The following is a 23,288-nucleotide window of genomic DNA, read 5'->3' as shown; positions in this document are numbered from 1 at the left end:
TGGGATGTTATGGTTACGCTTCATCGAACGGAATAGTGTGTTTGCGACCTCTTAACTATGATGGTTCATAGGGCCTTGTTGTGACCTTTTGTTATTGACACCTTCTGAGCGTTGATTTCTGGGATGAAGTTGCTAGCCCACATACACATAATTTCAGCATTGAATCAGAAGGTAAATTTAAAGTATGAGGAGTGATATGAAGTCATGCAGTTTATATTTCAGATTTTTTTCTTTTTTGCGAGAGGCTTTTTAATTCAGGCTGACAACTGCCTTTAATTCGTTAATGTATGGATTTTTTAAACAGTAAAATGACAGTGCATAGATACTGATCATCTTCATGCAAAGTTTGGATATACAGACACACACATCTGAGATGTGATTAATATTAATAATAATATTATTCAAAATATGGCCACATCCATATGGAACAAGTCGTTAAGTCCATGATCTCGAGTACTATCAAAATGTGAATGAAGAGGAAATGGTAATTAAATGAAACTAAATACCAATCAGATAAAACTAACTAAATAAACAAACGAATGAATTCAAGCCCACAGCTGGGTTCTGGTCCTCGTTATGACTCATTGCTGAATCACCAGACAAGGTTTATTGTAAGTTTATGAAGAGCTTTGTAATTACAATGCACAGATGTTAACCCAACGTCTTCCCAGCCACTTTTACGGAGGCTTGGGACTAATACTGCGTACATGTATGTGCTTCAGTAAATGATCATCACACAACTATTTTATGTCAGCAAGTTTTGCAGGGCTGCGAATGAAAGAATGTCTTAAACATTACTGCTCGTGGTGTGTCAGTCACGTGGTCAGATGGTTATATTTGCCCTTCTTCGAAACCAGCGGCCATCACTAAGAGGCCTTTGGCAAAATATATGGAGACTGGTAGTTGCCTTGAGCCATCGGTGACCCTGAGACCCAGGTCACACAAGGCATCTCCAATTGCTGTGATCCCAAGTCACTGTTCATATTATGCAGTCATTCACTAGTCCTTTTTTCTTTAGTGTCAACGTGGGTTTTGAGGAAGCAACATGCAGTTTGATCCCTTACCGTTGGAGAGAACGAGAAAGGCTAAACAAAGATATTGTTGAATGCACCCTGTTTTGAATAACAGACTTACACAAGGAATGTTTGTAACCTTACATTCAAAACTAAGAACAGGCGAACCAAAATGAGGCAGTTATTTCAGAATGATCCTAACATTGTCATGTGATTTGAGGAACCCATGTCCAAGATAGGTGGGCGTCTCGTAATTTTCGCAGTAAAAAATATTGTATAAATCCTGTCATGTGTCCCTTTGGCGAAAGCCTAATGCAGCTTGGCCGTGTGAATGATTACATGGAAACATATCATGAGACGCCGAACTGGTTCGCCTCAGAGACGGTAAACTCAAATTTTGCCCTAGACACCACGTTAAAAAATAACATTGACCCCACTGACTTAAAAATGCCTTCTTGGAATCGCTGCAGTTGATTTCACCTTGTATGAACCAAGACAAGAGAAAAAGGTCTGCTCACTTTCCCCCAAAAACCTGATGTAGGCGTAGCTTTGTCTACCTCCTTATTGCGTCTGCAGGCGAATTGCCGTAATGAGCAGGTACCTCTAAGATACGTCATCGTCTACGTAGTTACCCCAAGTGGGAGGCGACTCCACCCAATTGGGTAGACCTGGTCTCTCTTGGCCTTGGTATGAACAGGACCTAATAGGTGTAATGCCGGATAATTTGCAATCAATCCGACAATCCCACTTTAGGGAGAAACACCTACAGCGGCAGGGTACCAGATATTCAACTTTTGTAAGGCATGAATGATCACAGCATTGACGGATTATCTATGAAAACATTCCTGTACTTATCCGGGACCTGCTCTTAAAGATAAGTGTTTTGAATTTAATCCTATACAGGAATCTAATGAATGATCTTACTATATATTTTTCTGTCTTCATCTCGGGCACCGTGCATCAGTATTGGTGGACAAAAGTAGCCATCTCTTTTTTCAAATTATAATTTACCACTGTAGTCAAGAAAAAAAATGAGGATTATCCGAAGTTAAAATACTACTGAAGCTCTTTGATTGACAGACACTCAGTATGAAAAAGCTAGCGTTACTTTTGCCACTAATTTTATTTGATGGGAAACAAAAATGATGGCGGTGCAGAGAGGGTTAAAACATCCTAGGGATGTCATGTACTGTCTTGATGTCATGTACTTTATTTGGTCAAGTTGCAAGCCATGCTGGCTGTGGGTTGTATGGTATGGCTGGGAGTACGCATGAATAATATTGCCCGTTGGCTATGGTGGTTACACAAACAATATTGGGATATTTTAATATAATTGTTAATGATTGTATTACCTTAATAGTTTAATAGTTTGAACCTTGCTGATCATAGGAATTCTTTTCTATGCAATGATATTTGCAAGTTTAATAGGAAAATGTCAGGCAGAATAGTATCACGTGGTCAGGGTATAGTAATCACATATGCTTTGCGGAGAAGGTCCTAGGTTCGAGTCCTGGTGAGACAGGTGTTTTCATTCATAAAGTAATGTTTGCAAGTCTAACATGAAAATTTGTTAATCAAAGGTGTTACCATCTGCTCATAATGTAGTGGTAGAAAGTTCTGTTCAACATACAGCATGTCCCTGGTAAGTACAGAAATGTTTTCATAGGTGCATTAATGTATGCAAGTCCAACAGGAAAGTAAGATTATGAATGGTGTTGTGACGTAATTATCACAGGTGTAACACACGGGCGGTCCCAGGTTCGAGCACTGGAGTGTTTTCTCTGATATGATAATGTTTGAAGCCTAACAGGAAAATAATACCAACTTTGCTAGTGATAAGTGCTCATAGTATTTAGCTAGAAGTGCTCATGGTGTAGTGCTTATCACATCTGTCTAACACACAGAAGGTCCCAGGTTCGAGCCCTGGTGAGCACAGGAAAGTTTTCCTTTGAATGTGTTCCCACTGACCTGTCAGGGAGGAAAATGCTTTCTCAGCATTCAGTTCATGTGCTCATGGTGTAGTGGTTATCACATCTGTCTAACACACAGAAGGTCCCAGGTTCGAGCCCTGGTGAGCACAGGAAAGTTTTAATTTCAGCGTCTGTGTTTCCACTGACCTGCAAGAAGGAGATTGCTTTCTCAGAACAGAGTTCATGTGTTCATGGTGTAGCAGTTATCACATCTGTCTAACGCACAGAAGGTCCCTGGTGAGCGCATGAACATTTTCTTCAGCACAGTAATGTTTGAAAATATAACAGGAAAATGACAATAGCAATATTGCTATAATGTGCTCATGGTGTAGTGGTTAGCACATCTGCATAACACACCAAATGTCTCGGGACCGAGCCATTATGAGCACAGGAAAGTTTGTTTCGATGTTAGCAAGTCAGCAGTAAAATTATATCTTGGTGTGAAGAACTGTAAAAACAATTTATGTAAACAAAGAGTAAGAGGAGTAATCTTCAGTTATATATCTTTGTTCTTTAAATGTGATAAATGAAAAAAGAAATAGGAATATGACAGTAATGTTAAGTACCAGTGATTCACTAAACACAGAAATGTATAAGGCCACCACTAAGCTTTAATTTATAATGTCTCTTTGTGACAGGGTTAATACTTATAAATGCATCATACCTGGAGATAAACTGATTGCTCTTGCCAGGGCTCGAACCTGGGACCTTCTGCGTGTAAAGCAGACGTGATAACCACTACACTACAAGAGCACATGTCATTGGTGGATTGGGCTGGCCCAGTGCCAGCACTGTCTCATGCTCACTGAGTAACTTATAGGGGGAGTACAAGTAGTGCAAAAGGCTTTTACTAGTGTATTCTGGACTGAAGGAGTTATGAAGAGGAACAAAATTTGGTTATTGTGTTTAATATTTGCTGTCATCATTCTGTAAAAGCTCTTGCTTGTGCAGTAGACTAACTTTTCGATTTTTGCAGCAGACAAAATCTAAAAACAAAGGGTATCCGCATAGCTGTATGGGATTTACAAAGTTGCATTTGAGCTATGAATAGATAGATATATCAAAGATTTCACATATACAGATATATACAGTTGCATAAAGGCTCAAATCAGCAACCTATACCAGGTATTGAACTCTAAAGCTTATTTGTTATTTCGCATATTCATAAATTCAAGTAAGTTCCAACTTAGAGATGACAACAGAAAGATTATTATGTCAAAAGCGTAATGCTGTATTGCTGTTCTTTTGTACATGACAGGTGTCTTTGATCAGTACCTAGAGAGGTGATCAATAATCAAGGTCAGTTAGTAACATGTTGGCAATGACAGTGTCTTCGTTGGTGAAGTTAAGCTGCAATGATTGTGGTCATTACATGGGTGTCAATCAACCTTTGAAATCCAGATGTTGACCAAGCTAAAATATAAAAGGTCACCTTTCCTATCTACTCTAATTTGTTTACGAATTAGTGATTGGCAGGGAAATTAAACTGCTCTCGCCAGGGCTCGAACCTGGGACCTTCTGCGTGTAAAGCAGACGTGATAACCACTACACTACGAGAGCTGGATGATACATGATGATGCATATTTGACCACAGATGTATAGGTAAACATACGTTAAGAATATTTTTGAGATAATATTTGACCACAGATGTATAGGTAAACATACGTTAAGAATATTTTTGAGATAATATTAGTTTTTGTATTGGGGTTTAAAGTAAATCCTAGGGTGGAAATATTTCAAAGCTGTTTATGAATTATTTTTCGCCTAGAGTATCCTCTTTAGCAGTGTGCTGGGAACATCATGATTGCCCAGTGGTATATGCTAGTTTCAGTATATTGTTGGGTATTTGTGTAATTCCTTGAAATCTTGAAAGGGAACATATTCCTTAATTCAACATCACAAGCACCTTTAATGATTGAAAATTCATGACTGTAAATGAACTCAAAATAATTAAGGTTTTTATTACTATTGTCTTAATTTTTGTTTTTATTTTAGTTTGTAATTTTTTTTTTTATTTTAGTCTGTCTTGTAAATGAGCCGTATTTATCCGTAATTTTATCTGTTATTCATGTATATATAGTTAAGGTTACCCAAGTTCTTGGGGTTAACCAACACTTAATCAAAATCATTCGTGAACTTTGGCCTTGCATGTTGTAATTTTCAAATAAAATTGACATCGGGTGGACAAGGCCAATCATGGTGGCTGAATGCAAGAAATCAAAAACTTATACTATACTGATATTCTTCTCTGTTAAAGGTATTTAAGTGATTTTAACAAGCATGAGTCATTTCATTAATCAAAGGTACATAAGGCATCTAAAGCCTTTCGTTATTTGCTAATCATAGGCATTTAATTCAGTTTGTCTTGAATTTTTTGCTAATTAATGGTATTTAATTCATTTTAAGTCTTGAGACATTATCTAAGTAATGGTATTTTATAAATTTTGACAATCTTGAGTAATTTGCTAACCTTGGGCCTTTAATTCGGTTTTAAAAGTTTTGTCATTTGCCAGTTAATGGGTATTAATTCATTTTAACAATTGTAAGTCACTTGCAAATCAAAGTTATTTGATTCACTTTAAAAATCTTAAGTCAGTGCTACTTTATGGTATTTAAGTAATTGTTAAAAATCAAGTCTTTTGCTGGGTATACTGGTATTTAATTCATAAAAAAAAATTAAGTAATGTGCTCAGATATTTAACCTGAAGCTTAAAAATCGAGTCATGCTGCTACTTAACAGCATGAAGTCAGTTTTAGTCATTTGGTTAAACATTGTATTTAATCATAGAAAAAATCTAACCATTATTAATATATGGTGTTTAATTCATTTTAAAGATACTGGGTCCTTTATTTGGATGTGACCACCGATGAATTCCAGATGTCGAACTTGATGAATTAAAAATTAAAAAAACTTGCTCATCAGCTTTGTCAAATGTGCGTAATGAAGCAATAAAAACTGCTGTTTCGCCAGGGCTCGAACCTGGGACCTTCTTGGTGTAAAAGTAGACGTGATAAACTACACACTACTAGAGCCAGATGATACATATTCATGCATAAGTGGCCACAGATATACATGTAAGAATACATAATGTTTTTGAGAAAATGTCAGTCTTTTCCACTGGGGTTTAAAATTAATCCTGGAATGTAAATGTTTTAAACCACTTGTGAATTATTATTTTTCATCTAGTATATCCTTTTTTATGGATACCTGGGCACACCGTAATTTAATTGTATATCCAAGTGATTTATGCTAGTTTCAGTATATTGTTAGATGTTTGTGTAGTTCATCAAATCTAAAGGTTAGTTCATGAAATCTAAAGATCTGATGACCACAACACACTCCTTAATTCAGGAGCCCAGACACTGGCAATAATTAAAAATTAAAGCCTATGAAACAACCCAAAATCGTTAAGATATATCCATATGATGATGTCGTAATTTTTTGTTCCTTGTGAAAAATGATCCGTGCTTATTCTAGAATTTATTTATTGTATATAAACGCTTCAGAATACTTAAGGCCTTGGTGTTACCCAATTCTTAATCAAAATCATATATAAGCTTTGAACTTTGCATGTTACAAACTTGTACTAGAATTACTCTATACAAGTTTTGTCTTAGACTGTTAGCTAATCAGAGGTACTTAAATCGTCTTAAAAACCATGAGTTATTTGCTAATCATAGGTAATCAATTACAGTAGTTTTAAAATCTAGTCATTTGCTGATTTGGTATTTAATTCATTATTAGCAGTCTTTCATCATTTATTAATCAAAGGCATTTGGATAAGTTTAAAAATCTTGGGTCATGGGTCATTTACTAATCAAAGACGTTGAATTGAGTTTAATAGTTTCGAGTCAGTAGTTAATCGAAGGTACTGCTTTCATTTTAAAAATCTTGAGTCATTTACTAATTCAAGGTATTTTATTAATTTTAAACATTTGAGTCACTTGCTCATAAATGGTGTTTAATTAATTTTTAAATACATTAATTATTTAAGTCAGTTTTAAGATTGTGGGTCATTTGTTTGGACGGTGATCACCAGTGAATTACAGATATCAAATAAACTGAAATTAAAAATCAAAATGCCATTTCATTATCAGTATTAATTTCCTTACTAATGAAATGATAATTAAGCAAATTTAACTGCTCTCGCCAGGGCTCGAACCTGGGACCTTCTGCGTGTAAAGCAGACGTGATAACCACTACACTACGAGAGCCAGATGATACATGAAGATGCATAGCTGGCAACAGATGTACAAGTGAGGATACATTAAGAATATTTTTGAGAAAATATTAGTTTTTTTAATGGAGGATTAAGTTAACCTTGTGATGTAAATATTAATTTAGAGCTGCTTATGGATGATTATTTTTTGTACAGTATGTCCCCATTGCTATGCCCTGGGGACAGTGGCACACCACAATTAAACTGAATGTCCCAGTGGTATATGGTAGTTTCAGTATACTGTATTGTTGGACATTTATTCAGTTCATTGAAATCTTGAAAGGGCACAGATTTCTTAATTCAGCATCCCAAGGACCTTCAGTAAATTAACCCAAAATCATATATGTTTTATACTATAGTTTTTTTAATCTTATGTTCTTTATTTTGAATTCTCCTCGTGAAAATGAGTTGTGCTTATCCTTAATTTTATATATTATTCAAATACACTTCAGGTTACCCAAGGCCTTGAAGTTAGCACTCTTAATCAAAATCATATGTAAACTTTGCATTTATAGTTTTCTTATAAAATTGGTCTACAAAAGTATTGTTTTGTCAATAATAATATGTGGACAAAAACGTCCATGGATCATTGTGGCTGAATGGAAGATATTAGGAAAGACTGTACTATGCTGATATACACTTCTGTTAATTAAAGGTATTACATTCATTTTAGTAGTCTCGATTCAGTTGCAGATCAAAGGGGTTTGATTCAGTTTGAGATTCTTGAGTCATTTGCAAATTAAAGGTATTTAGTTCATTTAAAAAATTGTAAGTAATTTGCTAAACAAAGGTATCTAATTCATTTTTTAAAACTCTTGAGTTTTGCTAGTGAAAGGTATTTAATTCATTTTGAAATCTTGAGTCTTTTGCTAATTAAATGTATGTGATTAATTTAAAATACCTTTAGAGTCTTTTACCTATCAGAGGTATTTAATTAAATTTAAAAATCCTGAGTTATTTGTTTGGAAGGTGACACCTGGAATTCCAGGTGTCGAACAAGCTGAAATAAGAACTAAAACACCCCTTTCACTATCAGTTCCAGTTTGTTTATTGATGCAGTGATTGATAAGCAAATGCAACTGCTCTTGCCAGGGCTCGAACCTGGGACCTTCTGCGTGTAAAGCAGACGTGATAACCACTACACTACAAGAGCTTATTAAATCTGTGAGAAAATGTTTTTTTCAAAGAATATATAACAAGATATAGTAAGCTAGTATTTAATGTATGATTATAGAAATTAATGGCCGTACGGATTATTGCCTTTATAAGAAAATGGAATTACATATAGAATGTAATTTTATAACAATATACATCAATAGCTTGGAAGAGTATACATATCTTAATACTTTCAGGAATACTTGCAGTGACCAGAAAGAATTATAACAAACTTATGAGGTTTATGTGCTACACCTGGGAAGATAAAATAACCCCAATAAAATAAAGGTACTATGTTCCGACAATTCAGTCTGCCTGACGTGTTACAAACACAACCACGAGCTTTTCAAAATGAAATTTACCAGAAGATTTTGGTTCTTGAGCCTTCCAAGTAAACAAATTGGCTTGAAAATAAAGATGTTTAAGCTTTAGTGTTTATCACAACACCCTTAAGGTCTGAGAGCTGAGCTTTATGAAGCACAGGAATGTTGACATTAAATCTAACAAGAAAATATCATATGTAAACTAATTACTTGTGCCCTTAGTATAGATCAAAAAAGTTTCCATCGACACATCTGTGTTAATACAGATAAATTCAACAGAAAAATCCTTTCACAGCCAAAGCATCAAGTGCTCATGGTGTAGTGGTTATCACATCTGTCTAACACACAGAAGGTCCCAGGTTCGAGCCCTGGTGAGCACAGGAATCTTTTCCTTCACACATGTATATTGAAATCAATACCAGTCTTACAGGGAAATGCTCTCCCTTCAAGGGTATCGAGCGCTCATGATCCAGTAACCAATTTGAATTGTTCACTTTTGTGAAGCATCTTGCTTAAATAGGCATGAACACCAAACCTTTAACAATCTTGCTAAATGTGTTGCTTCCTGTGATGATAAATGTCAAGTGACAATGAAGATATTGCTCTGTCCACATATTTGTGTCAGATCCAAAAGTCGGTTTTCATAATATTCATGAAATCTCATAAGTCTATCATATTTCTTTTTATTTGAAAGTTTCCTCAAAATTTTATGATTTGCACACACTACCTTGTTAATGATACAGTGATATGAAATTGCATTCTACATGCATTTTGGTTTCCATATGGAGACAACAGTCCATATGATCATTAATTTCTAACCACTGTAACGTACACTGAAGTATGAATTAAATTTTGTTTTATTATATTTTATGTATTTTATGAAAAAACATTTTCTCATGTCATGAACAGGCTCTTGTAGTGTAGTGGTTATCACGTCTGCTTTACACGCAGAAGGTCCCAGGTTCGAGCCCTGGCAAGAGCACTTTAGTTTAACTGTCAATAACAAAAGTAGACATCAGCTAGAATAAGATGGAATATGGCCAACTTACCTAGACTTACAGTCCGACAAACGTTGTACTGATCGGGATCCCCTAGCAAGACGAATTGTATGCAATACAAAGGAGATTGAAGGATAAAATGGAATAAGAACAATGTCTATTTTGTTAGTGTAAGTTCAATAAGAGCATATATTTGTATGCTTTTCAGGAATGTTTTCGTTTATACAAGTGCTTATGAATAAGTAACCGATGTGGGTTCCTAATCAAGAATTTTAAAAATCTGGCCTAAACATGTGTAAGCACTACCTTTCAAGCCTTTCCAAATTTGAATGTTTACTTTGGTGAAAAATGACAGAAGATATAATCTAGTTGCTGTTCTGACACCACACTTTTGTTAGATCTGTAAGCGGGGACATCAGATTTGGAAGGATAATCGAAAGTATACATTTTAGTTACACCTATCATACTCAAATTTTCTGTTCAATATTATTATTGATATGTAAAGGCTACTGCTCTTAGCAGGTCCTGAGCCTGAGACCTTTTATGGAACAAACAGGTATGACAGCCGTTATGCGAGAAATACGTAAAAGAACTCTGATAATTTATTCTTCTGTTAAGTATGAGGTTCGAGACCTGTTGAGTAAATGAATATTTTCCATTGGTAAAACATTCCTATTCTTATGTAGATGTGATTAGCCTAATGCTATGCATGAACACTTGTAACAAGACCATTCTTGCGCTTAAAGAGCTCGCACCTGACACATTCTTTGTGTTAGACAGATGTGATAACCACTACAACAGAAGCACTTGCGGCTTGAAATGAATGATCTAATTGTTAGGCTTCAGAATAAGAATACAGGCAGATAGGTAAAGGACAACATTCATTGAATAGCATTTTCCTTGAACATTAGCTGCGAGTTGCATACATGATTCTAGAGGCCATTGCTTCTTTGGCAGTAGTCATAATGGAGTTTTATTTTAGGATACATCATTGTTATAAATAACGACTACTTATGAAATAAGAGGAACAGTTTTACAGCACCAAAATAAAAGCTTAAAGAATTGCCTAGTTACGCGCAGGCATTTGTGCATATTTTGTTTATTTTAGTTATATTGCTATTTATATGATTTCATTAAATATCTTTTGCAAAAGATACATTATATCCTTTTTAATTAGCTATGGTAATGTAGTTGTTATCACATGTTTACACACAGAAGGTCCCAGGTTCAAATCTCTGGCGAGAGCAATTTAACCTATCTGGTAATTAAAGTCTGAAGAATGTCCTTGACCTTATTGTCAGTGTTTTTATAACACATGCTTTCATTGTCTCTAACTACCACAACAGACATATATATTTTAATTTCTCATCGTTCGTATTTCATTTTATCCTTCAATCTCATTTTCATTACAATTCTTTTTGCAAGGGATCTCTATCAATGCCTTATGTCAGCTTAATTCAGCTGATATACACTTCTGTTGTTGAAAGTTCAGATAATAAAATGCTCTTGCCAGGGCTCGAACCTGGGACCTTCTGCGTGTAAAGCAGACGTGATAACCACTACACTACAAGAGCTTATTTCTACCCTGAGAAAATGTTTTTTCATAGGATATATAACAAGATCAGATAAAAGAAAATTTAATGTATGCCTAAATAAATGGGACAGTCGTTAGAAATTAATTGTATGGAGTATTGCCCTCATAAGAAACGCTGTATCACTAGAACGTTAAAGTGTACACATCTTAATAATTTGAGAAAAGCTTGCAAAGACCTGACAGAAATATGACAAACTTATAAGACTTCATGAATATCATGGGAACCTACTTGCAAGTCTGACAGAAGCATGGGGACATTTCAGTATCTGCATTATATCTTGTGTCATTTGTCATGAAAGAAAACATCTGTCATTTATCTTGAAAGAAATATCAAATTTGGCAGGGCACGAAAAGTTCAGCGCTTGTTTCTGTTTAAGCTCGAGTTTTTGGGGAACATTTTCTTGTTAATAACAGTCAATTTGTTACTTGGTCATGAACACTTGATATGTTTCATGTGAAAGCATTTTCCTGCTAAACAGGTTGTGATTTCAACAGAATGAAAACATTCCTGTGCTCACCAGGGCTCGAACCTGGGACCTTCTGTGTGTTAGACAGATGTGATAACCACTACACCATGAGCACTAGATACACACAATGTCAAAGCATTTGTCAAATTAATTGACCTGTATTAACACAGATGTCCCAGTGAAATGTTTTTGTGTTAGTATGCTGTGTTCACATGTAATTATTATAAAGATGTCATTTTCTTGCTAGATTTAATTCATGCGCTTCCTGAGGCTCAACTCGCAGACCTTGGGGGTGTTGTGATAGACACTGAAGTAGAAGCATCTTCATTTTCAAGCCAAAGTTTTGATATAGTAAGCTGAAGAATAAAAATCTTTGGGTAAATTGCATTAGGTTGAGCTTATAGTCATGTTTGTGACAAATTAAGACAGACTGTATTGCCAGAACATCAAAAGTATCTTAATGATCTTTTCGGAGTATTTTCTTTTCTCTTCACAGATGTCACACAAATCTATCCATAGGAAATGACAGTTTAAATTGTCTTTCTCTTTTCTTCATATCACATGGCATTAAAATATTTTGTATGTATTCCTGGGCAGTACTAAAAAATTCATTTTTGTAACTGCAAATTGCTTTCATAGTTACATATGCAATATTACAGAGGTATATTATCGTTGCATCTGCATGGGGTGTTATCTTATAATTGAGTTTTGTTTCAATACACATTACTGCCATAAATAACTACTTAAGAAATAAGAGTAACAAGTTTACATAGCAAGAGCATAAAAGCTTAAAGAACTGGCTAGTTACAAAGCATGGTTGCATACTTTGCATACAGTATATTAGTTATGTATTTCTGTTTATATTTTATCACATGATCATCTTTACTAGCTCTGGTAATGTGATGGATGTCATGTGTGCAGGTTTGAGCCCTGGCGAGAGGAGTTTAATTTATCTGTCAGTCAAAGTTGAAGGAACTTAGGCCTTACTGCCAGTGTTCTTTTATCCAAAAAAACTTGAATACCATCAGCTTGGGCATCCTTTTCTGTTCTATTGAAATTGCAAACAAAAGCTTTTTATTGTTCATAAATCAACATAACAGTTATGTATGTTTGTAACAATCATGGTGCTTATTGCATTTATTCCTCAATCTCATTTGTAATACAATTTATTTATTTATATATTTATTTACTTATTTTTATTTTTGCAAAGTGGTCCTGATCAGGATTATGTTCGTTTGACGGGTCAGAGTTGGGTATATGACAGTTTAATCTGGCTGATATACCCTCCTGTTCTTGACAGTTAAACTAAAGTGCTCTTGCCAGGGCTCGAACCTGGGACCTTCTGCGTGTAAAGCAGACGTGATAACCACTACACTACAAGAGCTTGTGCCTACCTGGAGAAAATGTTTTTCTTAAAATATATAACAAGATACAATAAAAGAAAATTTAAGTATTTTTAGAGTTGTTACAGTGGTTAGAAATTGATTATCACAAGAAAACATACATGTAGAATGTAATTTTCAAAAGTGTTGCCTTCATAAAGAAACCAAATTACATATAGAATGTGATTTCAAATCGCTGTATCATCAGCAAGGTATATTGTACAAATCTAAAAACTTTGAGGAAACTTGCAGATTACAGAAAGAAATATGACAGGCTTATAAGATTTCATGAATATTATGGAGACCCACTTCCAGATCTAACACAAATATGTGGACAGAGCAACATCTACATTGTCACCTTAATTTCATCATCAGAGGAAGCAACAAATTTAGCAAAATTATAAAAAGTTTAGTTTTTATGCTTGTTTAAGTCAGATGTTTTACACAACTCAACAATGCAAATTGGTTACTGGATTATGAGCACTTGATACCCTTGAAGGTAAAGCATTTAAGACTGTGTGAAGGAAAACTTTCCTGTGCTCACCAGGGCTCGAACCTGGGACCTTCTGTGTGTTAGACAGATGTGATAACCACTACACCATGAGCACTTACATTGTGCCTTAAGAAAGCATTTTCCTCTCAGACGGGTCAGTAGAGAGACAGACTTTTAAACAAAATCTCATGTGCTCACCAGGGCTCGAACCTGGGACCTTCTGTGTGTTAGACAGATGTGATAACCACTACACCATGAGCACTTAAAGTGCTTGCTGTGAAAGCATTTTTCTGTTGGATTGGTCTGTGTTAACATGCGTTAATGAAAGCTGTAATGTGTTAAAATGCTATCGACACATGTAATTAGTAAAAGATGTCATTTTCTTGTTAGATATAATTACAAGCATTCCTGTACTTGCTGAGGCTCAGCTATCTGACCTTAGGGGTGCTGTAAACAACACTGAAGTATAAGCATCTTCATTTTAAACCCAAATTGTTTTTATTTTTTTTGTTAGGCTGATGAATAAAAGGTTTTAACATTTCAAACAGACCGTTTATTGTCGGAACATCTAAAGGGCCTTTGTCTTGTTGGGTGTATTTCCTTTTATGTTCACAGGTGTAGCCATAAATCTGCTCATAGGATGTGACAGTTGCAAATTTTCTTCCCCCTTTGTTTTCATTTATCATGGCATTAAAGTATTTATTTGTATTTCAGAATGTTACTCAAAAAAAAATATTTTTTTTAATTAAAAAAGTGTGTAAAGTTCTTGTTGAACTGAACCATCATCTATACTGATATATAATGTTTTTATGTACCTGGTTCTTTTTCATTTACCAGGCAGATATAATCCTCCCGTTTTTTACACATTGGTTCAAAGAGCATTAATTGTTAATTAACTTCTTGATCTTTACTTGAGAATCCTTCTGAATAATCATAACAATAAATTTTTGGCGCTTGTAATGTAGTGGTTATAATGGCTGCCTTACATGCAAAACGTTTCCTCTACGAGGGATTTAGTTAGGAGTTATTAAACAATGTATACCTATAATTGGTCTGTGATTGTTATGACATATTAGTCTTGGTAGATTTTTGTAGGCCTTAGTTGTTTGATTAAAATCACCCAGGCAACATGAGAGAGAGCCTTAGATGGAATTCCTATAATTGTGGGGTGCTCAGATGACTGTGCTGGTACAAGGGAAGCTTACTCTAAAATCCGCTATAGTTTTAAAGTAGTTTAACCACACCACTGAGCTGATTTTCAGCTCTCGTAGGGCTTGCCCGAAGGATTAGGATAAAATACCAGGTCTAGGCCTTAGGACAAGCACTGGGACCCAATAGGTCATTCAGTACAATGATGAGCGAATTAAAATGAAATTAAAAACTGCACATAGGTGCGCGTTCTCACACTGCAACCCATACACACAATAAATACATTTACTCATAGTAAGTGAAGCAAAATAAAAAATTTGTAATTCGACAGATGCTATAAGGGTTTTCGTGCTTTTATTATTTCCTTATTTTTATATTTTATTAATTAAACCACAGTTCCTCATGAACAACAAAATCGGAACGACTGAAAATGTAAAAGATTCTGACAAAATTTCTTTCATTGATTTATTTCCAAAAGTAGACAGTCGTTGTTGGTCATACTTTGGACACTCGCCCAACACATGTCTGACCCTTAATAATCACCTTGCACTCTGAGCACTCGGGAGCCGGGCCACGTGGGCTGCTTATCAAGTGTCCATGTGTCAGACGAGCATAGCGTATTCTGAGACGTGTTAGAATTACTTGTGCGTGTCGTTCTCTCTGATATGATGAACTCCATTTTTTAACATTAGGTTTTATTTGTTTTAATTTATTATTTTCACGTTCTTCATTCCATATATGTTGCCATTTATTTATGATACCCATCTTTATGTCTGCAGTTTAGTTACACCTACCATATTATCAAATTCTCTATATAGTTAAGGTAACTGACTACTCATAGAAAGGTCCTGACCCTGAGACCTTTTGTGGGACAAACAGATGTGATGACCATTACAGAGATGCACGCAGGTTTCAGGTTTGATAACCTGGTGAGCAAAGGAATATTGTCCGCTGACATAGTAGCACTGTTCAGTCCCATTTGTAAAATATTCCTATTCTTATATAGATGCTGACTGTTATGCACGAACATGTATGATAATTTTCAAAATATCATTTTCCCTCAAGAACGTCTTTGTGCCTGCTTGAGCTCACACCTAACACATTCTTTGTGTTAGACAGATGTGATAACAACTAAAACAGAAATACCTGCGTCTTGAAATATATTATTTACTCGCTAGGCTAAAAAAAAAAGAGATATTCAAGTAATAATTGAAAGAATAACCTTTCATTAATTGACATTTTTATTAAAGGTTGGCTGCTAGTTGCGTATGTACTGTAACATTTCAGAGGTATGTTATCATTGCATCTGTAGGAGTAGTTTCAGAGTTTTATTTCAGTACACATTACTGTTATAAATTACAAATACTTATGAAATAAGAGTAACTATTTTATAGCACCAACATAAAAGCTTATTATTTGCCAGATATGTGCAAGCATATGTGCTTATTTAGCAAAAATTAGTTAAATATTGCTATTTATGTAATTTGAATATGACTCTTTTACAAAAGATGCATAATATACATCTTTATTACCTCGGAAAGTGTGGTGATAACACATCTGCATACTCGCAGAAGTTCCTGGTTCGAGCCTTGGCGATAGCAGTTTAACTTAGGTGTCAAAGTCGAAAAAATTCCTTAGACCCTACTGTTAGTATTCTTATAACCAGTGAGCCAGGAAAACAGTGAGGTAGTGTGCTCTTCTCTGTTCTGTGAAAACTATACTAATATATGCTCTTATTGTCCTTACACTAACAAAACAGACATTGTTCTTATTCCATTTTATCCTTCAATCTCCTTTGCATTGTATACAATTTGTGTTGCAAGGGGATCCTGATCAATACTATGTTCATCAGGCTATAAGTCTAGGTTAAGTTGACCATATTCCATGTTACTCTAGCTGATATCCACTCTTGTTATTAACAGTTAAACTACAGTGCTCTTGCCAGGGCTCGAACCTGGGACCTTCTGCGTGTAAAGCAGACGTGATAACCACTACACTACAAGAGCTTGTTCATGATATGAGAAAATGTTTTTTCATAAAATATAATCAAACAAAATTTAATTCATACTTAATGTACGTTACAGTGGTTAGAAATTAATCATCATATGGACTGTTGCCTTCTTAAGGAAACCAAAATGCGTATAGAATGCGATTTCATATCGCTGTCATTAGCAAGGCAGAGTGTACAAATCATAAAATTTTGAGGAAACTTGCAAATGAAAAGAAATATGATATACTTATGAGATTTCATGAATATTAAGAAAACCCACTTTAGATCTGACACAAATGTGTGGACAGAGCAATGCCTATGAGATTTCATGAATATTATGAAAACCAACTTTTAGATCTGACACAAATATCTGGACAGAGCAATACCTATTATCACCTGACATTTTTCATCACAGGAAGCAACAGATTTAGCAAGGGTATCAAAAGTTTGGTGTTTATGCCTATTTAAGCTAGATGTTTTACAGAAGTGAACAATTCAAATTGATTACTGGATCATGAGCACTCGATACCCTTGAAGGGAAAGCATTTTCCTGGAAGATTGGTATTGATTTCAATACACGTGTGAAGGAAAAGATTCCTGTGCTCACCAGGGCTCGAACCTGGGACCTTCTGTGTGTTAGACAGATGTGATAACCACTACACCATGAGCACTTGAAATAATTTATATGAAAGCATTTTTCTGCTGAATTGATCTGTTAACACAAATGTGTCGGTGAACACTTTTCTGTGTTAAAATGCTATGGACACATGCAATTAGTAAAAGATGTCATTTTCTTGTTAGATACTTTATAAGCATTGCTGTTATTCCTAATTCTCAACTCTCTGACCTGAGGGGTGTTGCATTAAATACTGAAGTATAAGCATCTTCCTTTTCAAGCCAAATTTCTTTTCTTAGGCTGATGAATAAAGGTTTTAACGTGTCTGTCAGATTGTGTATTGTCAGAACATCGAAAGTACCTTTATATCGTTGGGGGTATTTTCTTTTATCTTCACAGGTGTAGCACATAATTTTGTCCAAGGGATGTGACAGTTGCAAATTTTCTTCCCCTTTGTTTTCATATCTCTTGTGGTATTAAAGGTTTCACATGCATTTCTGAATATTACTGAAAAAAAATCATTTTTAGAACCAAAAATGCTTGCAAAGTTCTAGTTGAACTATGAACCATCTTCTATACTGATATAATATAATCTTTTTTATGTACATGGCTGTCTTTCAGACCAATGAGTATTGTCATTTGAGAATGTTTCCCTGAATAATGATAATAATAATTTTTTTTGGCACTTGTAGTGTAGTGATTATGGCGTCTGCCTTACATGCAAAACGTTCCCTCTACGAGGGATTTAGTTAGTAATTATCAGATAATGCATTATTAGGTGATTGGTCTGTGGTTATCATGACATTAATCATGATAAATTTATGGAGGCCTCAGTTGTTTAATTAAAATCACCTGGGCAACAGGAGAGAGAACCTTCGATAAAATTCCTATGATTGTGGGATGGTGTAACTGCGATGTTTTTCTCGTTACACCTTTCAAAACTTCTTTCCTCTCAGTTTCCGTTTCAGCGCTGAATGACCTCTTCTTTCTGTATTTCTCTTCACCTCCTCTTACTTCTTCCTCATGGATACCATATTCCTCAGAAGCTTGAATTTCAAGTCAGTGACCCCTATGGGCTTGTTCCATATGAACAGGGTTCATCTTCTGAATAATAATAATAATAATAATAATAATAATAATAATAATAATAATATGTCCCAGCACTTGGCCTTTGGCCTAATTTTTATATCCGATTCTATTCTTACAACCAAAAAACCAGGAAGACAATCAGCATACTCAGACCCAAGCGAGACGCCTTTTCTATGGTCCATTAAAACTGGACTAACATGCAACTTTATCATCTCTAAACTAACACAACATGAATTCATGTGTCAATCATTCGTATACTGTTTTCTCCTTCATTCCTCTTCTTTATGAAAGAGGAGGGAAGTGGATTATTCAGATACCTCCAGAAACAACCCTAACCAACATGGTACTATGTTCTTCAGACTAGTCAGTTAAGATTAAGCTTGCCTTATGCCAGCACAGACTCTTTCAGGTAACCAAAGTGCTCTTGCCAGGCCTCGAACCTGGACCTTTCTTATGTAAGCAGACGTGATAAACTACTACACACAAGAGCTTACTTATAAATTGTTTGAGAAATATTTTTATAATATATACCAGGAAATAACAAATAAAATAAAATTATTGTGTACTTAGAAAAATGGACAGTGGTTAGAAGTTAATTATTTTTTGAGATGATTGGATTCATAATGAAACAGCATTACCTAGAAAAATTCTTGTAGGGTATAGTGCCATCAGTGCACCTCACACAGTGCACTGTGGTCATTACGTAAGGTTCTTTGGAGCATCCCTTCAGCCCCTAGCTGCAACCCCTCATTCCTTTTACTCTGCTCATTCCTTATTCTTCTTCCATACTTTCCACCATCTTCTAACAATTGTTTCATAGTGCAACTGCAAGGTTTTCCTCCTGTTACTTCTTTTATCTATAGAATTTAATTTCTAAACTGTACATAACAGTTAACATAGACTTCGCTTATCTTAAAATTTTGAGGTTAACTTGCAATCAGAAAGAAACAGATGAACATAAAAGGTTTCACTGAATATCAAGGAGCCCAGTTGCAAGTATAACAAATTAGCCTTATCTACATTGTGCCTTCTGTCCTTTTTCACCAAAGAATACTTCACATATGGAGGACAAGAAAATGTTAATGCTTTAGTGCCTGTTTGTGCTAGATTTTGGGGACCTCGTAATTGTTAATAATTTAAATGGGGCACTTGATCATGAGGGGCTTGACATACTTGATGTGAAACTATGTTTCATGTAAGACAGGCTTGGAAACATTTGAAATGAAAAAGACTCCTGTGCTCACCAGGGCTCAACCTGGGACCTTCTGTGTTAGACAGATGTGATAACCACTGCATCATGATACTTGAAATAACAATTGATATGAAAGCATTTTCTGTTGGAATTGATCTGTGTTAACGCAAATGTGCTAGTGGATGCTTTTTCTGTGTTAAAATGTTATGGACACTTTTTATGTAATTAGTAAAAGATGTCATTTTCTCGTTAGATACTTTATAAGCATTATGAGAGTTTATTCCTAAGGCTCCACTCTCTGACCTGAGGGTGTTGTATTAAGTACTGAAGTATGAGCGTCTTCCTTATATTTTCTTTTATTATTCACAGGTGTACATAATTTTGTCAAGGGATGTGACAGTTAAAATTCTTTCCCCTTTGTTTCGCATATCTCTTGTGGCATTAAAGGTTTCTGCATGTATTTCTGAATAATACTGGAAAAAAATCATTTTTGGAACTGAGTGTCTTGCAAAGTTCTAGTTGAACTATGAACCATCTTCTATACTGATATAATATAATTTTTTTATGTACATGGCTATCTTTCAGACAGTGAGTATTATCATTTGAGAATGCTTCCTAAATAATGATAATAATAATTTTTGGCAATTTGTATTGTAGTGGTTATCACATCTGCCTTTCATGCAAAACGTTCCTCTACGAGGGATTTAATTAATACCATTAGATAATGTATTATTAGATAATTGGTCTGTGTTGTCATGACATATTAATCATGGTAAATTCTATGGAGCCTCAGTTATTTGATTTAAATCACCTGGGCAACAGGAGAGAGAACCAGTTAAAATTCGTATGATTGTGGGATGGTGTAACTATGAGGTGTTTCTCGTTGCACCTTTCAAACCTCCTTTCCTCTCAGTTTCCGTTTCAGTGCTGAATGACCTCTTCTTTCTTTGGCCTAAATTGTATATCCTATTTATTCTTATAACCAAAAAACAAGGAAGACAATCAGCAGACTCATGACCCAAGCGAGATACCTTTTCTATGGTCCATTAAAACTGGACTAACATGCAACTTTACCGTCTCTAAACTAAGACTACAGGAATTTATATGTTAATCATTTGTACACTGTTTTCTCCTTCATTCCCCTTCTTTATGAAAGAGGAGGAAGTGGATCATTCAGACACTGAAACAACCCCCAGCTGAACATGGTACTATGTTCTTCAGACTAGTCAGTCAAGGTTAAACATATGCCAGTCTGTAAAACTAAGCTATACTACTTTTAGTACAGGCTCTTTCAGGTAAACTAAAGTGCTCTTGTGGCTCAACCTGGGACCTTTCTGCGTGTAAAGCAGACGTGATAACTACACACTACAAGAGCATAAAGTTATTTGAGAAAATTTTTTTTTCATAATATATATAACAAGAAATAGCAAATGAAAAATTATTGTGTACTTAGGAAGATGGACAGTGGTTAGAAGTTAATTATTTTTGGATGATTGCATTCATAACGAAACAGCATTACCTAAAAAAATTCTTGTAGGGGTATAGTGCCATCAGTGCACCTCACGCAGTGCACTGTAGTCATTACGTAAGGTTCTTTGGAGCATCCCTTCGGCCCCTAGCTACAACCCCCTTTCATTTCTTTTACTCTACCTCCATTCATATTCTTTCCTCCAGCTTACTTTCCACCATATTCTAACAGCTATTTCATATTGCATTACAAGGTTTTCCTCCTGTTACTTCTTTTAAACCTCTTACTCCCAATTTTCCTTTCAACGCTGAATGACCTTATAGGTGCCAGCACTTGGCCTTCGGCCTAAATTGTATATTCTATTTATCTACAGACTTTAATTTCTAAACTCTACAAAGCAACTAACATAGAGTTCGTTTATCTTAAAATTTTGAGGTTAACTCGCAATGATCAGAAGGAAAGGGAAGAACACTTAAAATTTCATGAATATCAAGGAGTCCCAGTCGCAAGTATAAGAAAAAATATGGGGACATAGTATTATTTACATTGTGCCTTCTGTCATTTTTCACCAAAGAATACTTCACATATGGCAGGACAAGATATTGAAAATGTTAATACTTTAGTGCTTGTTTATGCTAGATTTTGGGGGAACCCATTAATTGTTAATTTAAATGGGGTACTTGATCATGAGGACTTGATATACTTGATGTGAAACTTTATTCATGTAAAGACAGGTTTGTGTGATACGTTGGAGAGTAAACCTTTTCATAATAATCAAGACTTTTTATTGGTATAAGTCAAATATACAGTGGGAAAGCCATGAACGTGTTAGCTAATGCTCCAAACTCCAAAGGAATACTGCCCTTTAGGTTTAACAGTAAGTTTAACTTATGTAAGATAATTATCATAACAGCTATTTACATAATAAATAGTTAGGTAGTAAAGGGATGCTAAACAATTATATCTTAAACTGCTAACGAGCAACAACTCATTATGCATCTCCCTTCTCCAAAAGAAGTTTGTATGTACAGCAAAATAGAAGTAATGATATTAAAATAAATATATATATAAATACAAATGCTGAAAACAGTCATTAATACAAATAAACTTTAATGTACATATACTATCAATAATCATCTATGCCATAACGTTTAGGTTTACTCTTGAAGCGTGTTGAACGTCTATTTTGGATTTCAGGCTCAGATGTGCTTAAGAACATCGTCCTCCAAATAGGCTTCTTTAACGACAAGTGGCTCACAGGCATCTTCCTTCTCAGCTCAGGTTTACTCTTTTCTTTCTGTTGTGGACTGCAGCTCCGTATCAAATCCTGCTCTTGTAAGATCTGTTCCAGATCATTATCGTCCAGTTGCTCGTCAGTATCAACCTCAGTGTCCTCCAAGTCATCCGAACATCTCTCCTGTAGCCAGTAACTGCCAAATCGATTTCTTCTATACTCTCTATTTCCACCTGACTTTGTAAGACCTAGGAACGACTTCTCCCATGTAAAGCAGGAGTCCATATCTTACTACCTGGTAGTCTGGAGGCGTACCACCTCTCCTCCTGGTGTATAGGCTTCAATGCACGTGTCCCTCTGTTATAGTAATGGGCCTGCATGTTTTTTCAAGATAACTAAAAGAATCTTGCTGTGTAGGATATCTAGGCTTTAGTAATGATGACATGCAGGGGCATGATAGTTTTAAAACGTCTGCCCCATAAGTCTTTGGGCTGGGCTAGTCAACATGCCTTCTGTTGCCGTGTTATTCCAATCCACTAAAGCCAAAACTCTGATTCTCATCGAAGTTTTACACTTTGTGAACATTTTCTTTACTATTTTCACGCACTCAGCCTTTCCATTTGATTGTGCATACCTTGGACTAGAAGTAATGTGTTCAAAAGACCATGTCTTTGCAAAAGAACGGATTCTGGTGTGATAAACTGTGGCCCATTATCTGTTACTAACTGGTCCGGTATTCCATGACGAGAAAATATAATTTGTAGTTCTCTAACGATGGCAGTAGATGTCGTGTTATTTACTCTTGATACTTCAAGAAAACTGCTAAAATAATCAGTTACTATAAGGAGTATCCAATTATCAATATAACATAGATCAGCTCTACTTTTGACCATGGACGAAGGGGCAAACTCATGACTTTTCATCGGTTCTTTAGG

The 23,288-nt window shown here is 35.3% G+C and overlaps 15 non-coding genes across 15 annotated transcripts; 4 read left to right on the top strand and 11 right to left on the bottom strand.

The window, feature by feature from the left end:
- Positions 1-2,875: 2,875 nt before the first annotated feature.
- On the top strand, positions 2,876-2,948 carry TRNAV-AAC (transfer RNA valine (anticodon AAC)). Its single transcript has one exon. It is a non-coding gene; the product is annotated as a tRNA-Val (tRNA).
- A 72-nt stretch (positions 2,949-3,020) lies between these two features.
- On the top strand, positions 3,021-3,093 carry TRNAV-AAC (transfer RNA valine (anticodon AAC)). The gene has a single exon. It is a non-coding gene; the product is annotated as a tRNA-Val (tRNA).
- A 570-nt stretch (positions 3,094-3,663) lies between these two features.
- On the bottom strand, positions 3,664-3,736 carry TRNAV-UAC (transfer RNA valine (anticodon UAC)). The gene has a single exon. It is a non-coding gene; the product is annotated as a tRNA-Val (tRNA).
- A 734-nt stretch (positions 3,737-4,470) lies between these two features.
- On the bottom strand, positions 4,471-4,543 carry TRNAV-UAC (transfer RNA valine (anticodon UAC)). The gene has a single exon. It is a non-coding gene; the product is annotated as a tRNA-Val (tRNA).
- Positions 4,544-7,125: 2,582 nt separating this feature from the next.
- TRNAV-UAC (transfer RNA valine (anticodon UAC)) lies at positions 7,126-7,198 on the bottom strand. Its single transcript has one exon. It is a non-coding gene; the product is annotated as a tRNA-Val (tRNA).
- Positions 7,199-8,283: 1,085 nt separating this feature from the next.
- Positions 8,284-8,356, bottom strand: TRNAV-UAC (transfer RNA valine (anticodon UAC)). The gene has a single exon. It is a non-coding gene; the product is annotated as a tRNA-Val (tRNA).
- A 632-nt stretch (positions 8,357-8,988) lies between these two features.
- TRNAV-AAC (transfer RNA valine (anticodon AAC)) lies at positions 8,989-9,061 on the top strand. The gene has a single exon. It is a non-coding gene; the product is annotated as a tRNA-Val (tRNA).
- Positions 9,062-9,590: 529 nt separating this feature from the next.
- TRNAV-UAC (transfer RNA valine (anticodon UAC)) lies at positions 9,591-9,663 on the top strand. The gene has a single exon. It is a non-coding gene; the product is annotated as a tRNA-Val (tRNA).
- A 1,517-nt stretch (positions 9,664-11,180) lies between these two features.
- TRNAV-UAC (transfer RNA valine (anticodon UAC)) lies at positions 11,181-11,253 on the bottom strand. The gene has a single exon. It is a non-coding gene; the product is annotated as a tRNA-Val (tRNA).
- A 529-nt stretch (positions 11,254-11,782) lies between these two features.
- On the bottom strand, positions 11,783-11,855 carry TRNAV-AAC (transfer RNA valine (anticodon AAC)). Its single transcript has one exon. It is a non-coding gene; the product is annotated as a tRNA-Val (tRNA).
- A 1,196-nt stretch (positions 11,856-13,051) lies between these two features.
- Positions 13,052-13,124, bottom strand: TRNAV-UAC (transfer RNA valine (anticodon UAC)). The gene has a single exon. It is a non-coding gene; the product is annotated as a tRNA-Val (tRNA).
- Positions 13,125-13,657: 533 nt separating this feature from the next.
- TRNAV-AAC (transfer RNA valine (anticodon AAC)) lies at positions 13,658-13,730 on the bottom strand. The gene has a single exon. It is a non-coding gene; the product is annotated as a tRNA-Val (tRNA).
- A 74-nt stretch (positions 13,731-13,804) lies between these two features.
- On the bottom strand, positions 13,805-13,877 carry TRNAV-AAC (transfer RNA valine (anticodon AAC)). Its single transcript has one exon. It is a non-coding gene; the product is annotated as a tRNA-Val (tRNA).
- Positions 13,878-16,697: 2,820 nt separating this feature from the next.
- On the bottom strand, positions 16,698-16,770 carry TRNAV-UAC (transfer RNA valine (anticodon UAC)). Its single transcript has one exon. It is a non-coding gene; the product is annotated as a tRNA-Val (tRNA).
- A 582-nt stretch (positions 16,771-17,352) lies between these two features.
- On the bottom strand, positions 17,353-17,425 carry TRNAV-AAC (transfer RNA valine (anticodon AAC)). Its single transcript has one exon. It is a non-coding gene; the product is annotated as a tRNA-Val (tRNA).
- Positions 17,426-23,288: the final 5,863 nt, after the last annotated feature.

The sequence above is a fragment of the Macrobrachium rosenbergii genome, chromosome 56 (genome assembly GCF_040412425.1).
Source record: "Macrobrachium rosenbergii isolate ZJJX-2024 chromosome 56, ASM4041242v1, whole genome shotgun sequence".
Classification (NCBI taxonomy): domain Eukaryota; kingdom Metazoa; phylum Arthropoda; class Malacostraca; order Decapoda; family Palaemonidae; genus Macrobrachium; species Macrobrachium rosenbergii.
The sequence above is the reverse complement of the archived record's forward strand: the minus strand, read 5'-3'. Positions and strand labels throughout refer to the sequence as shown.